Genomic DNA, 22,255 nt, shown 5'->3' on the forward strand with positions numbered 1-22,255 from the left:
TGTGTGTGTGTGTGTGTGTGTCTTCCATGTTGTGGTATTGTAAAAAATAAATGGTGGGGGGGAACTTCCTAATAACTTAACTGCACTGGGGGGAGGTTGAGCAAATTGCTTAAAAGGTTCCTCTTATCCGTCATTCTCCTACATACATCTCTCTATTTCTTCTTTGTCTACGTTATCTCTTCCCCTGTCATATCCGCGCTCCCTATCTATGATAATAGCTGTCAGTCCGAACATTAAATAATAATGTCTGCTTCCAAATCAGTCCCGGTCCCAAACCCATGCCTACCAAGTAGCGCTACACGCTGCCTAATCTAGCTCATCCTCTTGAGTTCAATACAGTTTATCTGCAAGAGACAAGAGGGGAGAAAGAGGGAGAGAGCTGCAAGGAAAGAGGACAAAGTAAGGAATGGAAGGAGAATGAGGCAGGAGGAGGGAGGGGGGGTCAGCGGAGGTAGAAAAGAAGAGATGAATGCAACCCCTGTTCCTTCCCACTGTCTCAAACAAGGCCTGGGTAAACAGGAAGTACAGCTGTGCTCTCCTTCTCTCTGTCCCTTTTTTTATTTTTCACTCTTTTTTTGTTCCTGCACCTCCCTCCTTAGCTTGTCCAAAAATACATTTCATTCCTTTTCCGCTTTCACATTCCACATTTTCTATATGCACTACACTAGCCCATGAGAATAATAATGGACAAAAGTGAATGAGAAAAAAGAAGAGAAAGAGGGAAAACAAAAAGTGAGTTGCACAAACAAACAATTGACAAATGCTGCTGGAATATCCCGCTGCCTTCTCGTCCCATTGCGAGGAGTCATGATAGTTGGCAATCTAGACACGCAGTTCCCCTCAGTGGGCCTTAATCCCCCTATTTCTTTAAGAGAGAGAGGGAGTAGAGCGGAGGAGAAAGGAGGCATTGTGGCTCGAGACAGCGCAGTAAAAAGAGGAGCGTACAGTACCAAATTGAGGTCGCAGCAAGACAATGGCTGCCCTTCACTGGCTCATTCACACACGGTCTCCACACAGCTCTATCAAACGCCTCTTTCTTTTCTTCTTCCCCTCCTCTGTTCTGTTCTTTCTCTTTCTTTCTCTCACGTCCGTCTTTCTTTTCCCTCGTCACAGAGGGATGGGGGATAATGAAACCCCGGCTCACCCAGGCTGTCCTGGGGCCCGTTTCAGAGAAGAGAAGAGGATCTCTCTCTCTCTCTCTCTCTCTCTCTCTCTCTCTCTCTCTCTCTCTCTCTCCCCAACGTTCTACTCCTTTTCCTCCCACCACTTTTGTTTTTTTTTTTGGGGGGGGGGGGGTGTATAGTGCAACAGGAAGTGGTTTGTTATGGAACAGATCCCACCTCCCGCAGGATTTATCATTCTAATTTTCAAACTTGTGGTCTTCATCCGCTGACTCAAGTGACAATAAGTGAGGCAATGAATCAGATATCACGCAGTTCCCTCTGCAGCCACTAAATACTTTATACAACTTTTGTTTTTTGTCTTGGTCCTTAAGACCATGTTGAATTTTGGGGTTAAATTGCTAATGCTACATAACCAACGCTATGTCTGCTTGTTGAAAAAGCGGGAGAAATTCTTGTTTCAACTTTGGTTGGCTGTTCTCCATTCAGTGGCACACCACAGGCGCTGAAAGTCAGTCTTTTAGCGACTCTGGCTCTCAAATGTCAGTCAGCTACTACCGAGGGAAGCATCCACCCTGACGCTTAAAGCTTACCTGCTGTTCTCATAAGTTTGTTTTTTAAACTATTAAAACTCTTTTAAAAAAGTGGAAAAACAAAGCGCACAATAGCTGTGTCACAATGTATATTTCCTTACTTAAAAAAGGGCAAAGGAATTCAAAACGAATGGGACATTGAGGTATAAATCTAATTTGATCAAACAGTGTTAATATCAGTTAGTTAAGGATAGGCGATAGATGTTGTTTAAAGAGATGAACTGTGTATGAAGATGAATGTATGTTTGAATCAAACTTTCTACTCACTTTAAAAGGGCAACCCACATTACATACAAGGCTACTAAAATCCTGTTTGTCATTGAGGGGTGGTGCAGTTAGGTGTTTGCACACGGGACGCAAAGCTGTAATGCAGCCTTTAAAACCAGGAAAGACAACATTTATGCCATATTACAAAAATCTACGACAATATCTAGTCTCAAAACCATGATATATACATGTATATAATTCCAATATATTGCCCAGCTCTACGTCTCACACACTCATTGACTGGAATAGTGGCCCTACAGTAGGATATGATGTGTTTTGTTTGTTGACGTGTAGTTTACAATCTATTCTTGAAATGGAAATTAAACTGTTTCCTACTTTGCGACTGGCTCATATGGCTGGCTATCAATTGAAAGTATTTCGGTTTTCAGGCGCCTAATCAGTAGACCAAAATTAGTATCCAAAATATTACAGGTTGAAAAAATGTACTTAGGAATGTCAAAGACATTTATTTTGTTTGCAGAAATGTATGACTTATGTACCGTTTTCACACCAATTCAGAGCAGCTGTTATGAGAGAAAGCTTTATTCTACTAAAGAGCTGGCTCCGTCTTTGTAAAGCATACACAGATGTCTCATTTACTCAGTCCCATATCATATGGAAGCTACTTGTAAAGAAGAAAAGTTAAATATGTTCTCTTTCTGCTAATAAATGGATCTGTGGAATTCACTGTTCCACACAGAGACAATCATCTCAGAATGCCTCTGCATAGAAACGAGTTAAAAGCAGAGCAAAAGAACCTTCAGGCTACTTGGGTCACAAAGGCTGATGATCCACAAACTTAATATGGCTTGGCAAACCTAATCGTTCAAAATGGATCGAATACAGAGTCTACTGGAGGCCTCTAACCGGTTTACTGCGAGACAAGTAGGGGAACAGGCGTCGGCATTGTCATTCAAGCCACGGAAAAATTGTTCACTTCCAATCACATTTAAGCAGGACGTCAACTGCCCACAGGGTTGAGCGCATGATGGTGTTAAGGTGCCTATTATTGCCCCACTGGAAAAGACTGCTTTGATGTCCTTTGTCGGTCAAGTGTTCTTCTGTGGAAAGCAGTTGTTTTGCATTGCATACAATGGTATACACAGCTCAACCTCTTCAAACACACACACACACACACACACACACACATATAGAAAAAGAACCTGCAGATAGTCACACACATATCATGCCTGGAGTCAAGTGGGGAGGGAAAGAGGTGTGTGACAGAGAATATATTTAGAGTGTAGACAATAAATACTAATGAGAAGAGAGCGTGGCCCAGACCATAGGGCAAGGTTCAAAGGACTCACCTTGTTGGTTATCTGTCATCCTTTAACATCTAAGAGTAATTGGCTGACAACTGACATTAGTATTAAAGTCAGAAGGGAGCGGTCACACAGCAACACACTGATGTAACCAATGATGTATCCTACAGTACATTAACGTACAACCACATTGTGTACTGTCTGTAACCAAACGGTTTAGACGGAGCATTTCAGCATTTTCTAATTTCAAGGAATTATGTTGGTTGTGGAAAACATTTTCTTCTCCAGGCCAAGTCAAATATTTATTTTTATAGCCTTAAGGGGGCTTTAAAATATGTACATGACACCCTCCTCTATAGTGGGTGTTCACACGCAAAATCCGCCTTGCATTAAAACAATGCGGACGGCTGCGCTCGTTCAGGCACAGGTTAAAACGGACAATCGATCCAGAAAGTCAAGTTTGAGTTAGAGTTATATATGTATTTTTGAGTTTTATATATATATATATATATATATATATATATATATATATATATATATATAAACACACACACACACACACACATACACTTTTTTCATAGCAAGGTAAATAGTGGACTTTAAGAGTTAAAGTTACACAATAATCTAACAGGGTTGTGTGCTCAAATTTAGGGTAATGTGACTCCCAAACTTTAGAGGACTTCGTCAATCAGAAATCCCTCTCTCTCTTTAAAACCAAAATAATTTGCAGGAAAGATTTTGCTGCATGTCATTACTTTAACAGACACATCATATTGCACTTAACTTTCATGCCAACAATCGTTTGAGATTTTATGGCGAACTATAATCAACAAAACTCATACACACTCTTCACTTTTAGAGTAAACTTGACAGCCACTGGTGATGTGAAGCCATGTGAAGGTGGCTATTAAGTGGGAGGAACGGTCAGTGCTGCGTGGTTATTTTACTGTCATTTCATTGCCATTTTGCATTGCTGTTCAAACAACAAATGTACAACTGTCAGACGGGAAACAGGCCGAACATAGGGCGGTGAAATGACAGGTAGGAGAAAAAAAAGGTGGGTGGGCGGGCCGACGCGGTGCTAATGGAGCTACTGTGGATGCAGTCAGAGAGGTGACACTCTGTGGCCAACAGGGAGCAGACAGCAGCCCTGACCTCCCACTCTTACATACAGCACAGCCACTTTCAAGCTTTAATTACCTGTCACACTGGGAGCGGATGTGTATCTGTGCGTGTTTTGGACGAAGGGGTGTGGTAGGAGACAGCACTTGACCCGACATGCAAACCAACCCTGTGTTTCCCATAAATGACATTAAAAAAAAGCATGGGCGGCCACGCAAACCTGCCCGAGACCCTGCCTCCCCTGGCCCTCTCCCTTTCTGGCTCCCAGTAATTACCTGTGGGCCTATGGAAGGGTGGGAACCATTGTGTGCTGCCTGCGTAGCACTCAGGGAGATGTGGGATTGATGCACACTCGGCAACCTCTCTGATTGGGGTTAACAGCAGCCTCATTTGCATGAGAAGATGGGGCTTTCATTAGCCACAGTAGCAAGACCTCAGGTGCAGAACACTCTCTTATACACACACACACACACACACACACACACACACACACACACACAAACGGAGAGGGTCAGTTATTTAACCTTTGAAAAGACACAAGTTTCTCGTTGGTTTTTTGGGGGTGTGTATACAAAATAAAATTAAAAAAGTTTTTTATTGTGGCTGAAGTTGTATTGGCCAAAATATGCTAAAATATGTCTAAATACCCAAATAGATTTGAATGTGTGAGGACCACAGGTACAGTTAGCGAACTTGGTCATTCCATATCTGTTTTCTTGTAAAACGTTAGCATGGAAAGTTTTAAAGGAAAGGGATAAGCTGGTATTTTAACGTGCCAAGAAAAATTACTAAAACATTTGGTGGCATAAGAAGACATTTAAAAAACAATGTCCTCTTGGGTCCATTTTCTTCATATACAGTACATTCTAGAGTATTCTATAGTTTTGTGAGTGTCAATACTGTAATTTTACTATGTTGGTCTATTCTGTGCACATGTGCTCTTCCTGAAGTTTCTTCATTTTTCTTTCATTATTCTTCCTGAACCGAGGCTCTAAGAAAAGAAGGTGTTATATGCTGAACAGATTGTAAAGCCCCCTGAAGCAAATTTGTGTTATCGGGCTGATAAAATAAATAAATGTATAACTACCATCTGAGAGACTATCTCTACCTCATGTTTGGTTCATGATCTGTGGGACAATTGTCAATAATTAAAATGGATATTCTCCCATCTTTGGCCGCCTTATATGGTGAGTTAAGCATTGTGTGGCAAGGTAAACTAATTTTCCCCAATAGCCTGTCCAACATTGAGCAGAAGATGCATAACAATTACGATAATCCAGAACAAATGGTTTTCCCCCTTGTGAGAATGGCTTGCAGCAGCTATAGCTCCAGCACAAAGATAGTGCTGAGATGCAGCCGGCCTGGCCCTGGTCAACTGATAGAACTGAAGTTTCTTTCTACTATTTAAACCCTTAATGAGACATAACACAATCACTTGCACACACAGAGAGGACCCGCCAGACTATATACAACTGAAGAAAGCTCAGTGCAGATCTGAAATAGTGTCACGCAACATAGTGGACACTTCACTCAGTGACACCTACAAATGCTCTCTCTCTCTCTCTTCTCTCTCTCTCTCTCTCTCTCTCTCTCACACACACACAGTCACACATTGTCACACACAGTGTCCTGTGCTGTCATGTATAATTCAGCGTGTGGCCGGGCGGGCAGATGCCTCATCCCCAGGAGGTCCCATCATGGCTTTGCTAGGATGAAACATTTAACAGCACAGGACAAAATGGAACACGCTCAACAAATGAACGGGAAGAAAGGAGAAGAACACACACACACACACACACACACACACACACACACACACACACGTCTCTCACTATCAGATTTAAAACAGACATAACCTTTCACACATGCGGAGCTCAATTAAAACTGTCAAAGATATAGAAGAGGAAGAGATTTTTTTAAGTGTCAAGTTCTTTTTAACTTTGAAACACAACACGACATTTCCACATTTTGATGTTTTTGTACAAAAGAAAAAAAACATCTTTTATCACCATGACCTCCAAGCCCTAATGCGCACAGACACACACCCATGTTCAGTGAGAAACACTGGTTCTCATTTTAAGGCTGGGGAAACAAATGGCCACTTGGCTGAGCATGCATGAGCACACACACAGATACACACACAGACACACACCAGAAGTGTGTCGTTAAATGAGACACCAAACAACGATAAGAGTGCTTTCACAGCAGCCTCCTGGGTGAATAACTGTAGAGAAACCACAATATGGGCGCATAATATCAATATCGTTCCATATTCAGCACATGACGGGCCAAAGAAGAGGAAGCCGTGTGTGTGCGCGCGTGTGTGTATATGCTCAGAGGTTTCTGTATGAACGCATGCCTGTGCTTGATGAAGCAAAGAGGAAGAAGCTCTGTAAGTGTGAGCAGATGCTGGTGCGGTGTGTGCGAGAGAGAGAGAGAGAGAGAGAGAGAGAGAGAGAGAGAGAGAGAGAGAGAGAGAGAGAGACTAAGAAGGTCTGGAGTGTGGCCAGGCTGGTTGTACACTGAATATTAATGTGTTGTAACCTCGACACATAAGGAGCTGCTGGTGCTGGAGAGGAGCCTCCTCTGATGACATCACACAAAGGGACAGGGACTCCTACCTGATGTGACACACTGAGGCATCACTCCTCTCCTCAAGTTTCCTCTAATCTAACTTCGTCTCCTCACACATGTTGTCCGTTACCCTCCTCATCTTCTCCCACATCCCTCGTCTTTTCTTTTCCTTCCACTTTCTTTACTCACGCCTCTTCTTTCTTAAATCTCTTCTTCCAACTCCATTGCCATCTCCTTGTTTCCCTCTCCTCTAATCGCCCTTCAATAGAACAGTGCTTCCTCACGAACAAATGTCCTCCACACCTTTGTCCTCCTTTTTATAAAAAACAGTTCTCCAGCTTACACTTCTCTGCTGACCCTCTCTGCTCACACCTTAAGTCCTCCACCCTTTATCTTTTTTTCAGCAGCCTTCTTCCCCCTTTACTCAGCACTCCTTTCTTCAATTTCTTCCTCCACCTCCATTTCCCTCTTCTCCCTCTCACCTCTTCTGTCTCCCACTTCTACCCTTCTTTCCTTTAATCTAACCTAGGCTTCTCAAATTCCTTCACCTCAGCTCCTCTCTTTTCCTTCCATCTTCTTATACTCTCCTGTTGTCCTTCTTTTCTTCAATCTGTTTCCCCACATTTATCGCCCTATTCCTCTCATCCCTTAGCACTTTTCCTTCCATAACCTTGTACTATCCTCAGCTCCCTTTCTATCTCCAATCTCATCCTCCTCCATCCCCCTATCATTCCGGCACCTCTTGTCAATTATCATTGCATTCCTCTCTCTCTCTCTCTCTCTCTCTCTCTTTCTCTCTCTCTCTCTCTCTCTCTCTCTCTCTCTCTCTCTGTGCCAGGCTACCGCCGCCCAAACTGTTCAGCTGCAACTGTTCCAAGCCCAATAATTACAGCTTGTCAGAAAGAATTAATTTTCTCATTTCTCATAAAGACGTGTAAAAAATTACCATGTTATTATAACGCCGCCACTCTCTAGAGGCACCAACGAAAACCAAATGTAATTTCGGAAATTCTTCCCTCGCACATTAAATTAAACACATAAATAAGAGTTTAGGAATTGGGGGGAGGTTGTTTGGGAGGAAGGGGGAGGGGGTAGCATATGTTCGTTAGGCTGGCCCCAGCACTGGGTAATGGCCGTCGTAATGTTTTGATGGGCCAGGCTATTGGTAAGCACCAATGCATTTGCATGATCACCGTTGAGCTGCCAATTAGCTCTCCCACAGCTCTGGACAGAGCTGGGAGAGAGGGGACCGGGGATCTGTTGGCCATGAGAAACACGCTGCGAGATACGGAACTAAGCTAATTAACAAGCACGTATGGAGAATAGCATATTTCCTGCAGGGAGACGCTCTGCGAGATGTGTTGCTCTTCACGGAAGATCTGTTAGTCTTATGAAAATGTTTATGACCTACAGTAAAGCAAAGCTTTGGGTTCAATGGTGCAAATACCAACAACAACAAAACATGGCAACAGAATTTGCGTGAAGATGCAATAAAATCTATTAAATAGAACAAATTTTTGTTTATTATTTTGTGCAACGATTCTATAATGCTTGTTTTGCTTTGCTCATGTTGTTTTGTAAAGGTTCGAGGCAATTGCTTTAGCTAAGAGTGCCTTGAGTGGACAATGATCTAAATAAATCACTGAAATATACAGAAAAAGAACCTGGTGAGCGGCTGTGCACGATTGACTTGTTTGTCGGCGGTAGCCCTGACCACGTCCTCTTGCACCTTCTGCGTCCTAAGCCCACCGGCAATCAGAAAACCAAGGTACAACAACAACATAGAGCCACTGTATAGCTTCTAAACAGTCCTCCCAATAAAACTGCATGTATGTGTGTTCAAGTGGAAGGAACAGACAAAGGATGTGGTCCTTGAGTTAGGAGCGTCAGATCAGAAAACGCTTCTACAGTATGTGTCGTTCTCGAGAGAATGGCGGTTTGACGTTTAACTTGGAGGAATTTTTTCTCCATATAATCCATGCAACTGTAAAGTGACTATTAATATTCTTTCTGTGTTATATTATTTCTCTGTGTGTGCGTGTCCTGGGCACCCAATGAACTTGGGGTTTGGGATTTGGAGCAGTTTGGAAAGCATTGGATATTATATGTTAATAAACTGTGAATTAAACTAAACGGCTGCACAATAAAGGTTGAAGAACAAGGTTGATTAAAGCGCTAAAGACAAAAAAGGGCTGCCATAACGCATTGATATAAAAAACATCTACCATTCATAATAAAAGCCCACCTTAAATTCACTCTGAACATTTTGCCAAAAGGAAACTTAATAAAAAGGTATTTTTGCCAACACAAGATATATAACAAAAGCACATAGCACATAGCAGAACATAACGTCATCTCGGAGTTGACCGGGCAGAGAAAGATCTCTTCCTCCGTGTCTTATACCGTCGGCAAAATACCCCCATAATAATCAAATCCATACTTCAACATTAAGCCAAAATGAACACCTCAGCTTGAAGTGATAAAGTCATTAACGATAATAATGATAAGACAAGACAGCACCGGCGTCATTAAACACTGACTGTGTATCAACGTGTATCGTTGACAAAAAAGGACAACACTAAAATGTACTTAAACTAAAACACTTGATGTTCATGGCTTTCCAATTTCCTTCTGTGTCCCTCTCTCTCTGTCTCTCTCTCTCAAGAAACACACACAAACGCGCACACACACACCGGAGCTGGCTAACTCCATCTCTCAGAGTCCAATGTGAGGCCGTCTCTGTACTCGGTCCAGTTCAGGTGTTTAATAACGCAGATTGGCTCTCATAACGATCTGGATTGGGTAGCGCTTGTCACATCGGCATGAGGAAAATATCTGTAATTACTCCACATTTTAATCGTGATAATTTGTGAGTATAGTCTAAATCTGCAACATCATATAAATGCAGTAGTAGAAGGTGTTCCTCCAAAGTAAAAGTACACAGTCAGTCAGTAGTAGGCCTAGGCTATAAAATATGTTTTAGTGGCCTTCTGTAAGTAATTTTGGAGTTCAGTGGCTCTGGAGGAAGCTACAAGCAGCAATACCACAAGCCTAGCAATCAGCCAGTTGAACAGGCACATCCTGAACGGGCACTGTGCTAGTGATTACAAACAGCATGATTATGTCAACCGTACATTTTCTATTTTCAAATCTATATGTTAGGTTTGCTTCTTTGCTGCTCAGTTTTTTGGCAATGGGATTTAAAGGTGGAGTCACATTTGTGGAGATTAATAATAATCCATTTTTGCTAGGTAACAAGAAACGGAACATGAAACTGATGCAGAAGACCAGCCCTTTCTCGCTAGGCCGGGAAACTCCAACAGCAAAACAAACCTAAACACAGATGAACGGGGTGTCCCCTCCAACTCTCTGGCACAGCGCAGGCAGGAACTTTCCCTGCCTGCAGCTTAGGACACAGGACACACACACACACACACGCGCACACACACACACTTCTAGTGATGCAAAAAAAGGTCACCCCTGGTTGACACACACACAGTGGGCAGATTCATGGCTGATCTGACAAGGCTGCTACAAACATTCATACATCTACGCATGCACAAACACACTACAACACACCCGGGCCACGGTCAGTGTAACCAGTGCCAGCTAAATCTCCTCAGCAGAGCAGTGATGAGGCCGCAATCTGTGATCATGACACTGCCTTGACACACTGTCTGGACTTCTCCACACACATAAACATACAAAGACCCAAGCACAGAGAGCGTGCGGACAGTATCAGCTGAGCCCCTATTTCATGGTCGTTTGTGTTGGGTCTGTGTTTGCTACCGATGCCCTCCTCTGACTCCAGGCCTTGCCCTCCACACAGCAGCGTCCACTGCAGCCGAGCATCCCTCGGCATACTTTTTCAATGACGTGTCACAACATTTACAGAAATTCAACAGTCAAATTCATTTTTTTGTGCAAAGTTTTTAGATGAGAAGTCAAAGTTCTCAAGATAGAAACAAGTGACCGTGCAGAGAATACGTAGCTTGTGTAGTTAAAAGACCTGCCCTCTGCCGGAAAACAACTAAATATATCAGTTTGGCTGCTGGTTAGTACTTTCTAGCGCACTTTTCAAGAGAATAAAATCAACCTTTTCCTTATTATGAACAGCGCTGGGAATAACGCGTTACTAAAGTAACACAATTACAGTATTCTTTTTGCTGTAACTCAGTAATATAAGGCATTACTAATTACATTTTGGTAATATTATAACCGTTATAATCTCAGTAAGGCGAGTTACAACGCATTTTAACGCAACATTTAGTGTTTTTTTTTTTTTTTTTTTTTTTTAACCAACACCGCAAAACATTTCTTCACAGGAAAAAAAAGCCGTGAGGATTATTTCCTGTTGCAGTATTTGAAGGTTGAGGTGACTGCAGATACATTTTCGAGATGGACATTATTTTCAGGCATTATTACACTGTGTTGAAGTGAGCTGTCCTGTCTCTGTATCCGTGTTCAGAGCTAGAACCAGAGACAGTACGGACAACATCTGTGTCCAACAGGTGACGTCAGCGCGGACAGCAGTGTGTCCGAGCTGCTGACATATACCAATATGATGGGAAGTTATGTTTAGGCTTGCTACACGTTCTGTAATATCATTGTTTTTCATCAGCAGTGGAGAGCAACTATGCCATATTCAATACAACTGTAAGGTACTTTTAATTAACTTTTAATTTTAATTTTCTCCTACTTGTGTATTGTATGTTTTACTTATGTATTTTTATAGCTTTGGTTAATTTGCATATTCATATTAATTATACAAAATATTCTAAATAATCAATGATGTTTTAAAGTATAAGAGGAGACTTTATTGATTGAGTGGTGAAATTTACAAGCTACCTGCCAAGTCAAACTTCCTCTGTATTTTGGTGAAAGTAAATCTAAAGTAGTGTAAAGCATTACAATTCAGAGACAGTAATGGTTTAACATAACTGATTACTCTCAAATGACAGTAACTAGTAATCTATAATACATTTTGGAAGTAACTTGCCCAACACTGATTATGAAATTTACAGAGTGGCTGCATTGCATGGTCAGTATTGAGGCTACTATGTATCTACTATGATTAATATATCTTAACCAGTATGATAATTGACTGTCAAATGTGTGTAAGAAATTAACAAAAACAAGTATGAAAGTGTTTAGTTGCCTTGGAGTAGGTTATTTTTAATAATTACAACTGTAAACCTAATTTTGGCAGACTGATGGAAGGAACTGTCAGTGTACATGGAGATTAGAGATCAGTTGGAGCTCCTACCAGTAACTTGACGGGTCAACCTGAAGCGAAAATTGTCCTGAAGTAATCAAATCCTCCGGGTCTCTGCTGGTCCCCCTCACTCCTGGACAAAAAGAAGAACAAAAGACGTATTAATAGCACAATATTCACGTCATCTAAAAGGCAGATAATCAGATGTGCATTACCGCGGGGTTAGAAACACATAAACCAGAGCTTCTCAAAGTCTGGACCAAGGTGCGTTTTTGGAACCGAACGATGAATCAATCCGGAACCAGCTCGTACCGCGTGTCATGAATACAACACCTTATGAAGTTCAACATTTACTATTTAAAATACATTTTATACTGATCCATACATTGTTAGGGAAGTTGAATATAGAGTAGTGTAACAGACCATAGCTGACCTTCCCCTCCCTTAACGGTTCCATGGCATGACAATTTCACTTTATGAGGTTTTTGAACATTAATATGCGTTCCCCCAGCCTGACTTTGGTCCTCCAGTGGCTAGACATACTGATAGTTGTACACCAAGCCCTGGGTATCCTGTTCTGCTTTTGAGAAAATGAAAGCTCAGACGGGCCAATCTGGAATCTTGCTCCTTATGAGGTCATAAAGGAGCAAGGCTACCTCCCCTTTCTCTACTTTGCCCGCCCAGAGAGACCATCCATGAGAGAGAGAGACATAATGGCTTTCAATCAAGCAAAGTGGGAGTTGGTCAAGGCCACACCCCCAGCCTCCACCTTGTCGCCCCCCCTCCTCAAAAGCTACAGACTCAGAAATGGCACAAAGCTAATTGTGGGACTGGCTCTAGTGGCTGTAATTTTCCTTCAGAAACTTCAGATATGGTATTAGGGGACCACTAAGGACTATATAAAAGCATCCAAAGAGCCCCATGTTATGAGACGTTTAAAACATAAATAGGTTTAGACTTATTTTTATAGCTGAAATAAAAAATGTATTCGAGAGAAAGTAGGCTAACGGAAAAAGGTACCGGTACCAAATTCCAGGTAGTGGTAATGGTTAAAAAGCTGACCTGGAAAAAGGAGTACACAACTTGAATTTATGTTGCTTCAAAGTTATCACTAAGTTGATTAACTGTTTTTGTTATGGACAAGTGTTCCGGACCGCTGACCTTTAAAAAATCCAGATGCGGACTTTAGAGTGATACGATCAAGAACACCAGATGATAGGAGGTAAGAAAGCAAACAGAAAAAATTTGATTGTAATCAAGCAGGGTTTTTATTTGTTCAACTTTCTTTAACTCTTTTGTCTTATAGTTCTTATGCCAAACAGTTCCACTCTCAAACGGATAGAGCCCAAGTTTGCCTGGATAAACTGAGTGAATGATGATTGGGTGTTGTGTATCACTGAGCATGAAATTGTGAGTTAAGAGAGAAAAGTAGAATGAAAGGAGGTAAGCAGGCACATAAAGACACGAAAAGTGGGAAGGAAGTGTCAGAATAAAAAAAAAGCTCACGGCAGATTAACTCATTCTAGTTGTCCTTCTACAGATCATCTACTCCTTTCCTCTAATCATTCCTTAATTCCTCCTCTTTCTCTCTCCCTCACCCACCCCCTCTTGCTCCCTACATTCCTCCTACCAACCAAAATTCCTCCATCTATAAATATCAACAAGAGAGACTATAGAAGTGCACACACACACACACACACACAAACACAGACACAGACACACAAACACAAACCAGTTAAAACCAATGAGCACAGTGGCACATTGTGCCAGCAGAGCCAATACACACTTCCATGGCCATTACTCCCCATGGAAACAGGCGAGCGCATTCGCACACACATGTGATGTTGACGTTGTACCCGCACAGTGGCTGCCTTAGACAATAAGCTATTTCAGGGCCAAATCGCTGACAAAAATCCATTTTTCCACCCCACTAAAAAAGATCAGCAATGAGGGAGGGAAAAAGAGCAGGATCGAGAGAAAAGCTGAAATCAAATAAACAGTGGCGTACATCTCTCTTAAGCTGGATTTATCTCTGTATTTTGTCATCATTCTAATTTATTCCCCAACCTGCTTACAATTACTGCCTTTTCAAAACTCATATCGCCGGCTTGTTGTTGTTCTCAGAGAGATTGCGTGGTATCTAAAAATGAATGAGCGGGGGACTTGCATAAGGTGGAAAAGCTCCTAGTGTACTTTTGTAGATTATCCACTTGATACCGATTCATTTTCTCTCTCACTTGTCACAGTTTTGTAAAGGAGGCGATGTAGGACAAACATGCAAACGCACACAAAAGAACACACGTGCACGCACGCAGACACACACAGTACTGTAGAGTGTAGACGAAGGGAGTGGGCTCATCATCTTTAGTTGTGATTACAACACTTGGCAAGCTCTCCCCTGCCTGTTTGCCTGCCTATTGCCTTACAAATGGATTAGTAAGCCCTGTTCCATTTGTGTGTGTAGCTTCTCTGAGATTTAGGCTGACTTACAAATAACACCAATCAGATTTGGGAGCAGCCGTTGTGTAGTCTTTTTTTCCCGGGGAATATTGGGCGATGTGATTTGGGGACAGTACTGCTTGTATACACTTAGTTGAGAAAACCTTGGGACTGTGTACACGTGTGTGTGTGTGTGTGTGTGTGTGTGTGTGTGTGTGTGGATCTTACACATCTCATAATAAGGAAGTCTGACTGCAACTTTTGGAGTCAGTCGCGGTTAATCCATGGCAAGCCTGCTCGCTCATCCCTAGTTTACATGTACTACAGAAGAGGACAACACTGATATAAAGAGAGAAAAAGAGAAGATTTGGACAGGGAAAGCATGGTACAAGATGATGAGTGTGATATAGGGGAAAAAGCAGGAAATTATGTTTTCTATTTGGGGGATTGTTGCTCTTATTGGCGCAGGTCAAATGCACAGTGGTAGACAAAGAGCACCTGATGAGGCAACTGCAATTAACAATGCCATTGTGCTCATCATTTCAAGTCTCTTGCATCTGAATAAAATGCACGGGAGATTTAAGACAATTTTTAATTCACATGCAGCCACATATCTGCGTCTCCATTCAGATCACATATGTGGCTACAAAGCGCCTTGGTTTTCCCGGGTTATATGCTAATTGCGGTCGATCTTACTCCAGCTAAGAGGGGAGCGGGAATGTAACTGGAGCTGACTGATGAAAAATAACTTTTTTAAAGTCACAATGATAACTGTTTAGCTAACTAGCTAGCAACTGTCCAACTAACAAACACAGGGTTGAATCCTATTTATGAAGAGACAAAAGTTTAAACGTCCCCACAGGCTCTCAACCACGTTGCTCTCTAACTCACACAGGTCATTTGGTGGTTGAAGTGATCAGGGAGCACATATATTCGTTACCGTTGCTCAGTGCACTCTCTAAATGATCACATGTTATGAAATACGTTTTCATTTTGCATGTTTATTGAGACGGGGAGAAGGACAGCTAATTTCAGTATAACTTCAGCTGCCATCATCACAGGGGACGGACTGGAAAAATGCTGTTGAAACATTTTCAACTTGCACTGAAATGCCTTTGCCGAGAATGCGGTCTAAACTCGCTTTTTCCCCATTGATTTTTTACCTAACATTCACTTTATGTTCTATCTGAACCAAGGTTAGAATCGTAAACGAAAAAGAACAAAATAACAAACTAGTTGGGGAAAAAACATTTTTGTTAATAAAATACAAATGCAATAATAATAATTGTAATATTACAAAATTCGGTAACTAAACTAAAACTATAATGTCTGTTTGCAAAACTAACTAAAATGAAATAATCAAGTAAATGTCTTCATTTTTCGTTTTTGTCAATGTTTTTTTTAACAGAGCAAATAACATTGTATCTTCCTATAGATGACATTTCCCGTAGACGTGCATAGTTTCCAACTGGGAACCCGGACATTTTGAAATTCCGTGTCAAATTGAAAACATGTCCGTGCCCCTTGCCTGGCATCCTGGCACTACCAAAAGTCGGAATAAAGCATCCATCCATCTTAATCCGCTTATCCGGTATCAGGTCGCGGGGGCAGCAGCTCCAGCAGGGGACCCCAAACTTCCCTTTCCCGAGCCACATCAACCAGCTCCGACTGGGGGATCCCGAGGCGTTCCCAGGCCAGGTTGGAGATATAATCTCTCCACCTAGTCCTGGGTCTTCCCCGAGGCCTCCTCCCAGCTGGACTTGCCTGGAACACATCCCTAGGGAGGCGCCGAGGAGGCATCCTTACCAGATGCCCGAACCACCTCAACTGGCTCCTTTCGACGCAAAAGGAGCAGCGGCTCTACTCCGAGCTCCGGTCGGATGACTGAGCTTCTCACCCTATCTCTAAGGGAGACGCCAGCCCCCCTCCTGAGAAAACCCATTTCGGCCGTTTGTACCCTTGAAGAAACCCCGGAAGAAAGCAGCAGAGTTCTATTTGATTATGACTGTGTCAAATAAAAGCAAGTGCCTTGCAGGGGAAGGGGGTAAAATCAAAAAATATGTAAAATATGTGGACAGTTTATTACAGGGAAACATCCCACGAATTTGTAAGTAAATTTGAAAAGTGTGCACAAGGAGGCTAATCGAGCTTACCTTAACAAGGTAAAGGAGAACGCCAAGCCCCCTGCCCTAAAACAGAAGCTAACCCTGGTACAGGGCATGGATGTATGGATACGTAGGGCCCGGCAGCATGACGGAGACAACCGCAGGACAGAGAACACTACAGGAGGGCTTTCACCGGCGACCCGATAGCTGGTTAGTGAATACACAGGAACACCAAAAGCAGGAGGGAACTTGGGTTAATATGTGAATTAATGCTGGGAAGTCTACACAACTGTTTGAGTCGATATACTTCAAAAAGTTCATCTCTTTATTCAAACCAAAGTTCAAAATACCTGTTCCTGTTTGCATGTGGCGTCTTGTGTCCACTGTTTACAAATGTATGACCTTTGTATGGGTGGAGGCCTGTGTGTTCTATTGAGAGCATGACACATGACTATGAAGAATCTTAGACTTTCATGTACCATGTGACCCTAAGCAGGAATAAAACAGTATTACAAAAAACATAGAGTGTAATTGCACGTAGGTCCCCTTACAATATTGTATTTATGTTATCTTTGTTTATTATTATTTATTTGCGCTTGGCATCAAGGAGCTGATCCAGGTCAGTCCATAAGGGTCAAGAGACTTTGTTGCACTGGCACTAACTACATTTCTCTTCTCTTTTACAAACAAAGCCTGTCCACGCTCCTCTGTTATTAATACATTAGAAAACATTAGAAAATTGAGAGGACCAATTTGAGTGCAAAAGAACATGGAGTGTTTAGTACATGGGAGAACTGAGAGTGTGTGTGGGTGTTTGTGTGTGTGTGTGTGTGTGTGTGTGTGTGTGTGTTTCTCCCAACCCAGGAGTTTGTGTGAATAAAGCTCTAAGCTGAGCTTCCATTAAGCCTCTTTCAACACAATGCCTTTCTCTCTCAGAAACTCTGTCTGATGGAAATCTGCTTTTGTTGCCACAGTTCAATGTCCCTGCTATCTCCTGATGGAAGGAGAGAGAAAGGAAGGCCTGAATGGGTCGCTATAGTTTTATGTTCCAGACAGTTCACGCACACACATTAGGCCAAATCACACACACTCCTTGCTCCTCTACAATGAAATCAATGCTCTCAGTTTTCCTCTCTGTGCGCAGCATCTCACAGTGCCAAAGGCTTCTTGTGATCAAACACCACATCATGTTCTGCAACTTCTGATACTGACGCTAACACAGTGCAGCCTTTGTACTCTGGTGTGGCTCTTCATTCACAATGTATTCAGTTGGAATAAAGGATGCCTTTTTATGGTTGTTTTGAATATGTTTTCTTTTTTTGGATAGAATTTTTTAATTATTTTCATTTTGTTTTGTTGCCATGATGTACTTTTTCATTCTTCTTCTTACCGTGTTGAGTTTCTGATTACAGTATATCTCACCCATATTCATTTTGTAAGGTGTACTATCCCTGTACCTTGTATTAGCATTGTCTGTAAAATAAATAAATGAATAAATAAATAAAACAAATCCGCAAACTGTAAAGTCATGTGAGTGTGCAACTCAAATCAGCGATGTGAACTGTGGCACTTTAAACTAAAACAAAAAAAGCCAAGCCATAATTAGATATAATCGAATAGATATAATCATGATTTCAGTGACTTTATAGCAGATGTTGACAAATTTGATTTTGCTTTTTAGCAAACAGTAACTGTCTCTAACATGATTTGCTCACATGCAACTTTAGCTTTTAGTTGCATGTTTTAATATTTGACTCAACACTCTCGGTACTGTGTGTGTGTTGGGTCGAGTGGGTTTTAGAAGTGAACATGGAGCAGGAAATATGTCTGGTTTGGGTTGGATAGGCGCACTGGGCTGCTGCTCCCAGGGCTACCGTGGGACCAGGAGTGTCCAGAGATAAAGCCTGATTGTTGGGAAGATAAAGGCCACTAACGGAGTGGACAGAGAGGGGAGGGACCACCCCACCAATGGCTGCCACACATACACACACACTCATGAAGGCACAAAGACGTGAACCTAAACACACAAGGAAGCATTATCTACATTGGTTCTGGAGTAGCTTTCTACAGTAATTTGGCATTCAAAAGAACGAACACAAACACATTGTCATACAAGTGGTTTGTTGGAATGTTTTGGTGAGGAGATCAGAGGACTGGTGGCTAGTTATGTAACAAGACTGTGCCAACAGTGAGAGTCAGACAAAGACAAATACAGAGAGGGGACAGAATAAAGATTGATTGATTGATTAATTTATTGATTGATTGATGGATCAATCCACATATAGATTGAAAGATTTAGACTCAATACTGCGGGAATCATTTAGCAACACATTTGTTTTAATTAAATGTGTTTCTAAGGTGAGCCACATAGAAGACAGCAGCAGGGAATGCGAACAAGTTAATAACTAACTGGGTGAAATGAATTATAGACGGGATACAATAAAGACAGATAAGGACATCGGCTGTAACCTCCTATTGGCGAGGTGACCGGGGTCAAAGACTCCTTTTTCTGCTAAATTCATGGTTCTTTGCTGGACCGCGCTCACAGCCGAGAACTAAATGACACATGCCACTGTATTGATGAGGACTGAAACACACCGCTGACAGACATACACACTGCAGACACCTGTGGACATGTACCAGTCGCACAGACGTGCAAGGGTTTCCAGGACAGTGGCTGTAAGTGTCCAAGAAAATGCACGCAAAATCATGTCTGCACGACCGGTACAAGTAGGCAAGTGTCTGCAGACGCTGAGTGCAGAAATTCTTTCCGAGCATTCTAGACAGAAGAACTAGGACTCCATTACCTGCTTGTCAGTTGACAGTTAATGATTGGTTAAGAAGGGTCAGCTATTGATCAGAAAGAAAACAATCCCTAAAACAAGCACACACTGATAAGTTCTTACATTGACATGGCCGAATAGGCTGGTTCTGATTCCTTTATGAGTGTATCAGCAAAGACTCTTCAGTGAATGTAGGGTCTGTTTACCAAAAATCAAAAAGATTATCCATCTGCCATCAAGGGTTGTCCAGTTGTCAAGTAATTTCCAAAAATGTTTAAAGCCAGATGAGTGCGTTATCCTAAGTAAACGGAACAATGTGCTGTTGTTATTTAATTGTTACAATTTTTTAGTTCTTTGAGCACCAAAAATTAAGGTCTGTTCACCTACATAGTGTTATGTTAGAAAAAGAAATCTCTATTTATCTGCATAGATACCCTCTTTCCTCTCTACCCACCATTCATTATTTATACCTGCTTATCCTTGAGGGGGGCTGAGCCAATCCCAGATGACACTGGATGAGAGGCAGAGTACACCCCGGACTGATCAGCAGTCAATCACAGGGCATGCCTAAATACCACTAGAGGAAATTGAAAAAAGTATGTCTTCCTTTTATTAGGGTGGGTATATACACACACACACACACACACATATACACGCACACACGCATCGCATCTTTGCTATTTAATCATGGTACTCACGGCCTGCCGTGCTACAACACACTCGTGCTGACATTACACACCAACTGCAGCTAACACAAACTGTTGATACACAGACATAAAGATACACATTATACTGTTCTTATTTTTCTGCAATAAGACTTATGTCCCTACATAAGTACATCTGTCGCAGCAGAAAGATTCATCATACAGTAGTCTAACACTGACTATTATACAAGGCCATAAATACACATGTAAAGAAAGTTACTTATCTAACTGTCTGTTGAAGGCACAATTCACTATTCCAAAAGCATCAACCGTGAAGGACTTGCATTGTGCTATGCACTACATAAAATCCTTCAATCTTCAATTTGATCTATGTGGACAATAGCATCGCCGCAGCAATTTTATTTATTCCTTCATACATGTGTTAGGGCGTAATACTGCATTATATAAATGATAATGTTCACAAGAAAAAAAATGTACTTCATTATATCCAATGGGCAAATGAATGCCCTGGAGCGCATTATATGAAAAGAAGATTGGTCTATCATACAAACAACACACCACTGGGTCCAAAGATGTCATCCTGAAGCACAACTTATTGGGACAAATGTGTTTAGCAGTTATGCATCAGTGACATCAAGGTATTGTGTTGTTTGTTATATGGACAAGGACGCATCTCAGTACCTTGACCCCTTCTCAGAGCTGGTCAATAGCTATTCAATCCAAGGCTTCCTTTTGAAATACGACATGACTACTTTCCTTTACCAAGTCTAAATCAACCCGGGTAATTAGAATTATATAAACAAGGAAGAATGAGAGCTTTTCTTTCCCGCCTTTGTGAGACATAATGGGTGGATTGCATTTTTTGATGGATGTCAATAGCAACACCAGATACACAGTTGTGAGACCTTGTACAGACCTTGAAACAAACACACAAACATGTAACAGAGAGAAACTCACTTGACAAACATCATACTGCCATAACGTGCTTTCTCTAGGGCTCTCAAACCACAAATCTAGAGCAGTGTCTGGTCTGCTCTGTCCTCACCTCATGTGGGCAGTTCATAGTAAATGACTGGTCCTCAATAAACCTGTTACAGTGCTTTCATGTAGTGTAAACAAAAAAAGCTGTCCTGAAACTCAGAATCAAAAAGTTTTGAATGGTACACATGGAGGCATTAGTTGTCCTGCCTCTATTTGCTGTGTCCGTTCAATACATTTGGTTACAGTGTTTGCTCCTCTCAATGCCACTCGAGGGAAGATAATTACCTCTTCTCTCCATATTTGTAATCCTTCCTTGGCTACTAGCAACTGCGTAGAGGAGGGTGGCTGGGGGTGGTGCCCAGTGCCGGTAGGCACATATCATGTGGACGTGCTACCAATTTTGTTGTCATTACTTAGAATTCCTAAGGGGCGACAGAAACTACGCGCTATAGCTTTAAGAGCTTTGACAGCTTGTCAATTAAAACTAGCGGTGCAAGATATATTGACTCAATATTGTTATCGCAATATATCTAAAGTGTTGCAATAAGTATGCAATATTTTGTTTTTTTTGTGGAGTGCTGTGTCCCGTCCATTGGCTGTCTGGCTTAGTTGTGTTGGATTTAGAGCCCGCTTGAAATGCTACACTGATCATGTTTCAGTTACATTGCCACTTGCACATGTTAGTGCACATCAACGCAAGGGTCCATTACGTGACAAACCTTTTGGAGCGTACCACGTGTGTGCATGTATCAACAGAGTGACAGTGTAAGTCAAGAAATAGATAGAAATAACAAAACAAACGAATCAGAGAAGAAAAAGAAAAATGGTGCCCTAGTCTCTTTATTTATAACCAGTAAAACATGTCCTGTTCTGTGGACATGGTTGTTATATATTTATTCATATTGTACCAGTCCAATATGACAATATAAAAGAAATCAACGTTTAAGAATTTATTTGGATGCATTTTCACGTAACTTTTGTTATTTTACACGTTTATAAATATCGAAATCGATATAGTGATATATTCATAACATTCAAACAACTTCTTTTGGAAATTGATCTTAATGTCTTAATTAAGAAATGAGGTCAAATCCAACCTTTAAGGACACCAATTTTCTTTGTGAA

At 41.6% G+C, this 22,255-nt stretch overlaps 1 protein-coding gene across 1 annotated transcript in view; it reads right to left on the reverse strand.

The window, feature by feature from the left end:
* sox5 (SRY-box transcription factor 5) overlaps positions 1-22,255 on the reverse strand; it is a 182,276-nt gene that overhangs the window by 121,616 nt on the left and 38,405 nt on the right. The window contains exon 2 of the mRNA XM_034863668.1: positions 12,209-12,290. The gene's annotated coding sequence lies outside the window, so the exon portion shown is untranslated. The remainder of the gene's footprint in view (positions 1-12,208; positions 12,291-22,255) is intronic.

Source organism: Etheostoma cragini, chromosome 23, assembly GCF_013103735.1.
Source record: "Etheostoma cragini isolate CJK2018 chromosome 23, CSU_Ecrag_1.0, whole genome shotgun sequence".
Classification (NCBI taxonomy): domain Eukaryota; kingdom Metazoa; phylum Chordata; class Actinopteri; order Perciformes; family Percidae; genus Etheostoma; species Etheostoma cragini.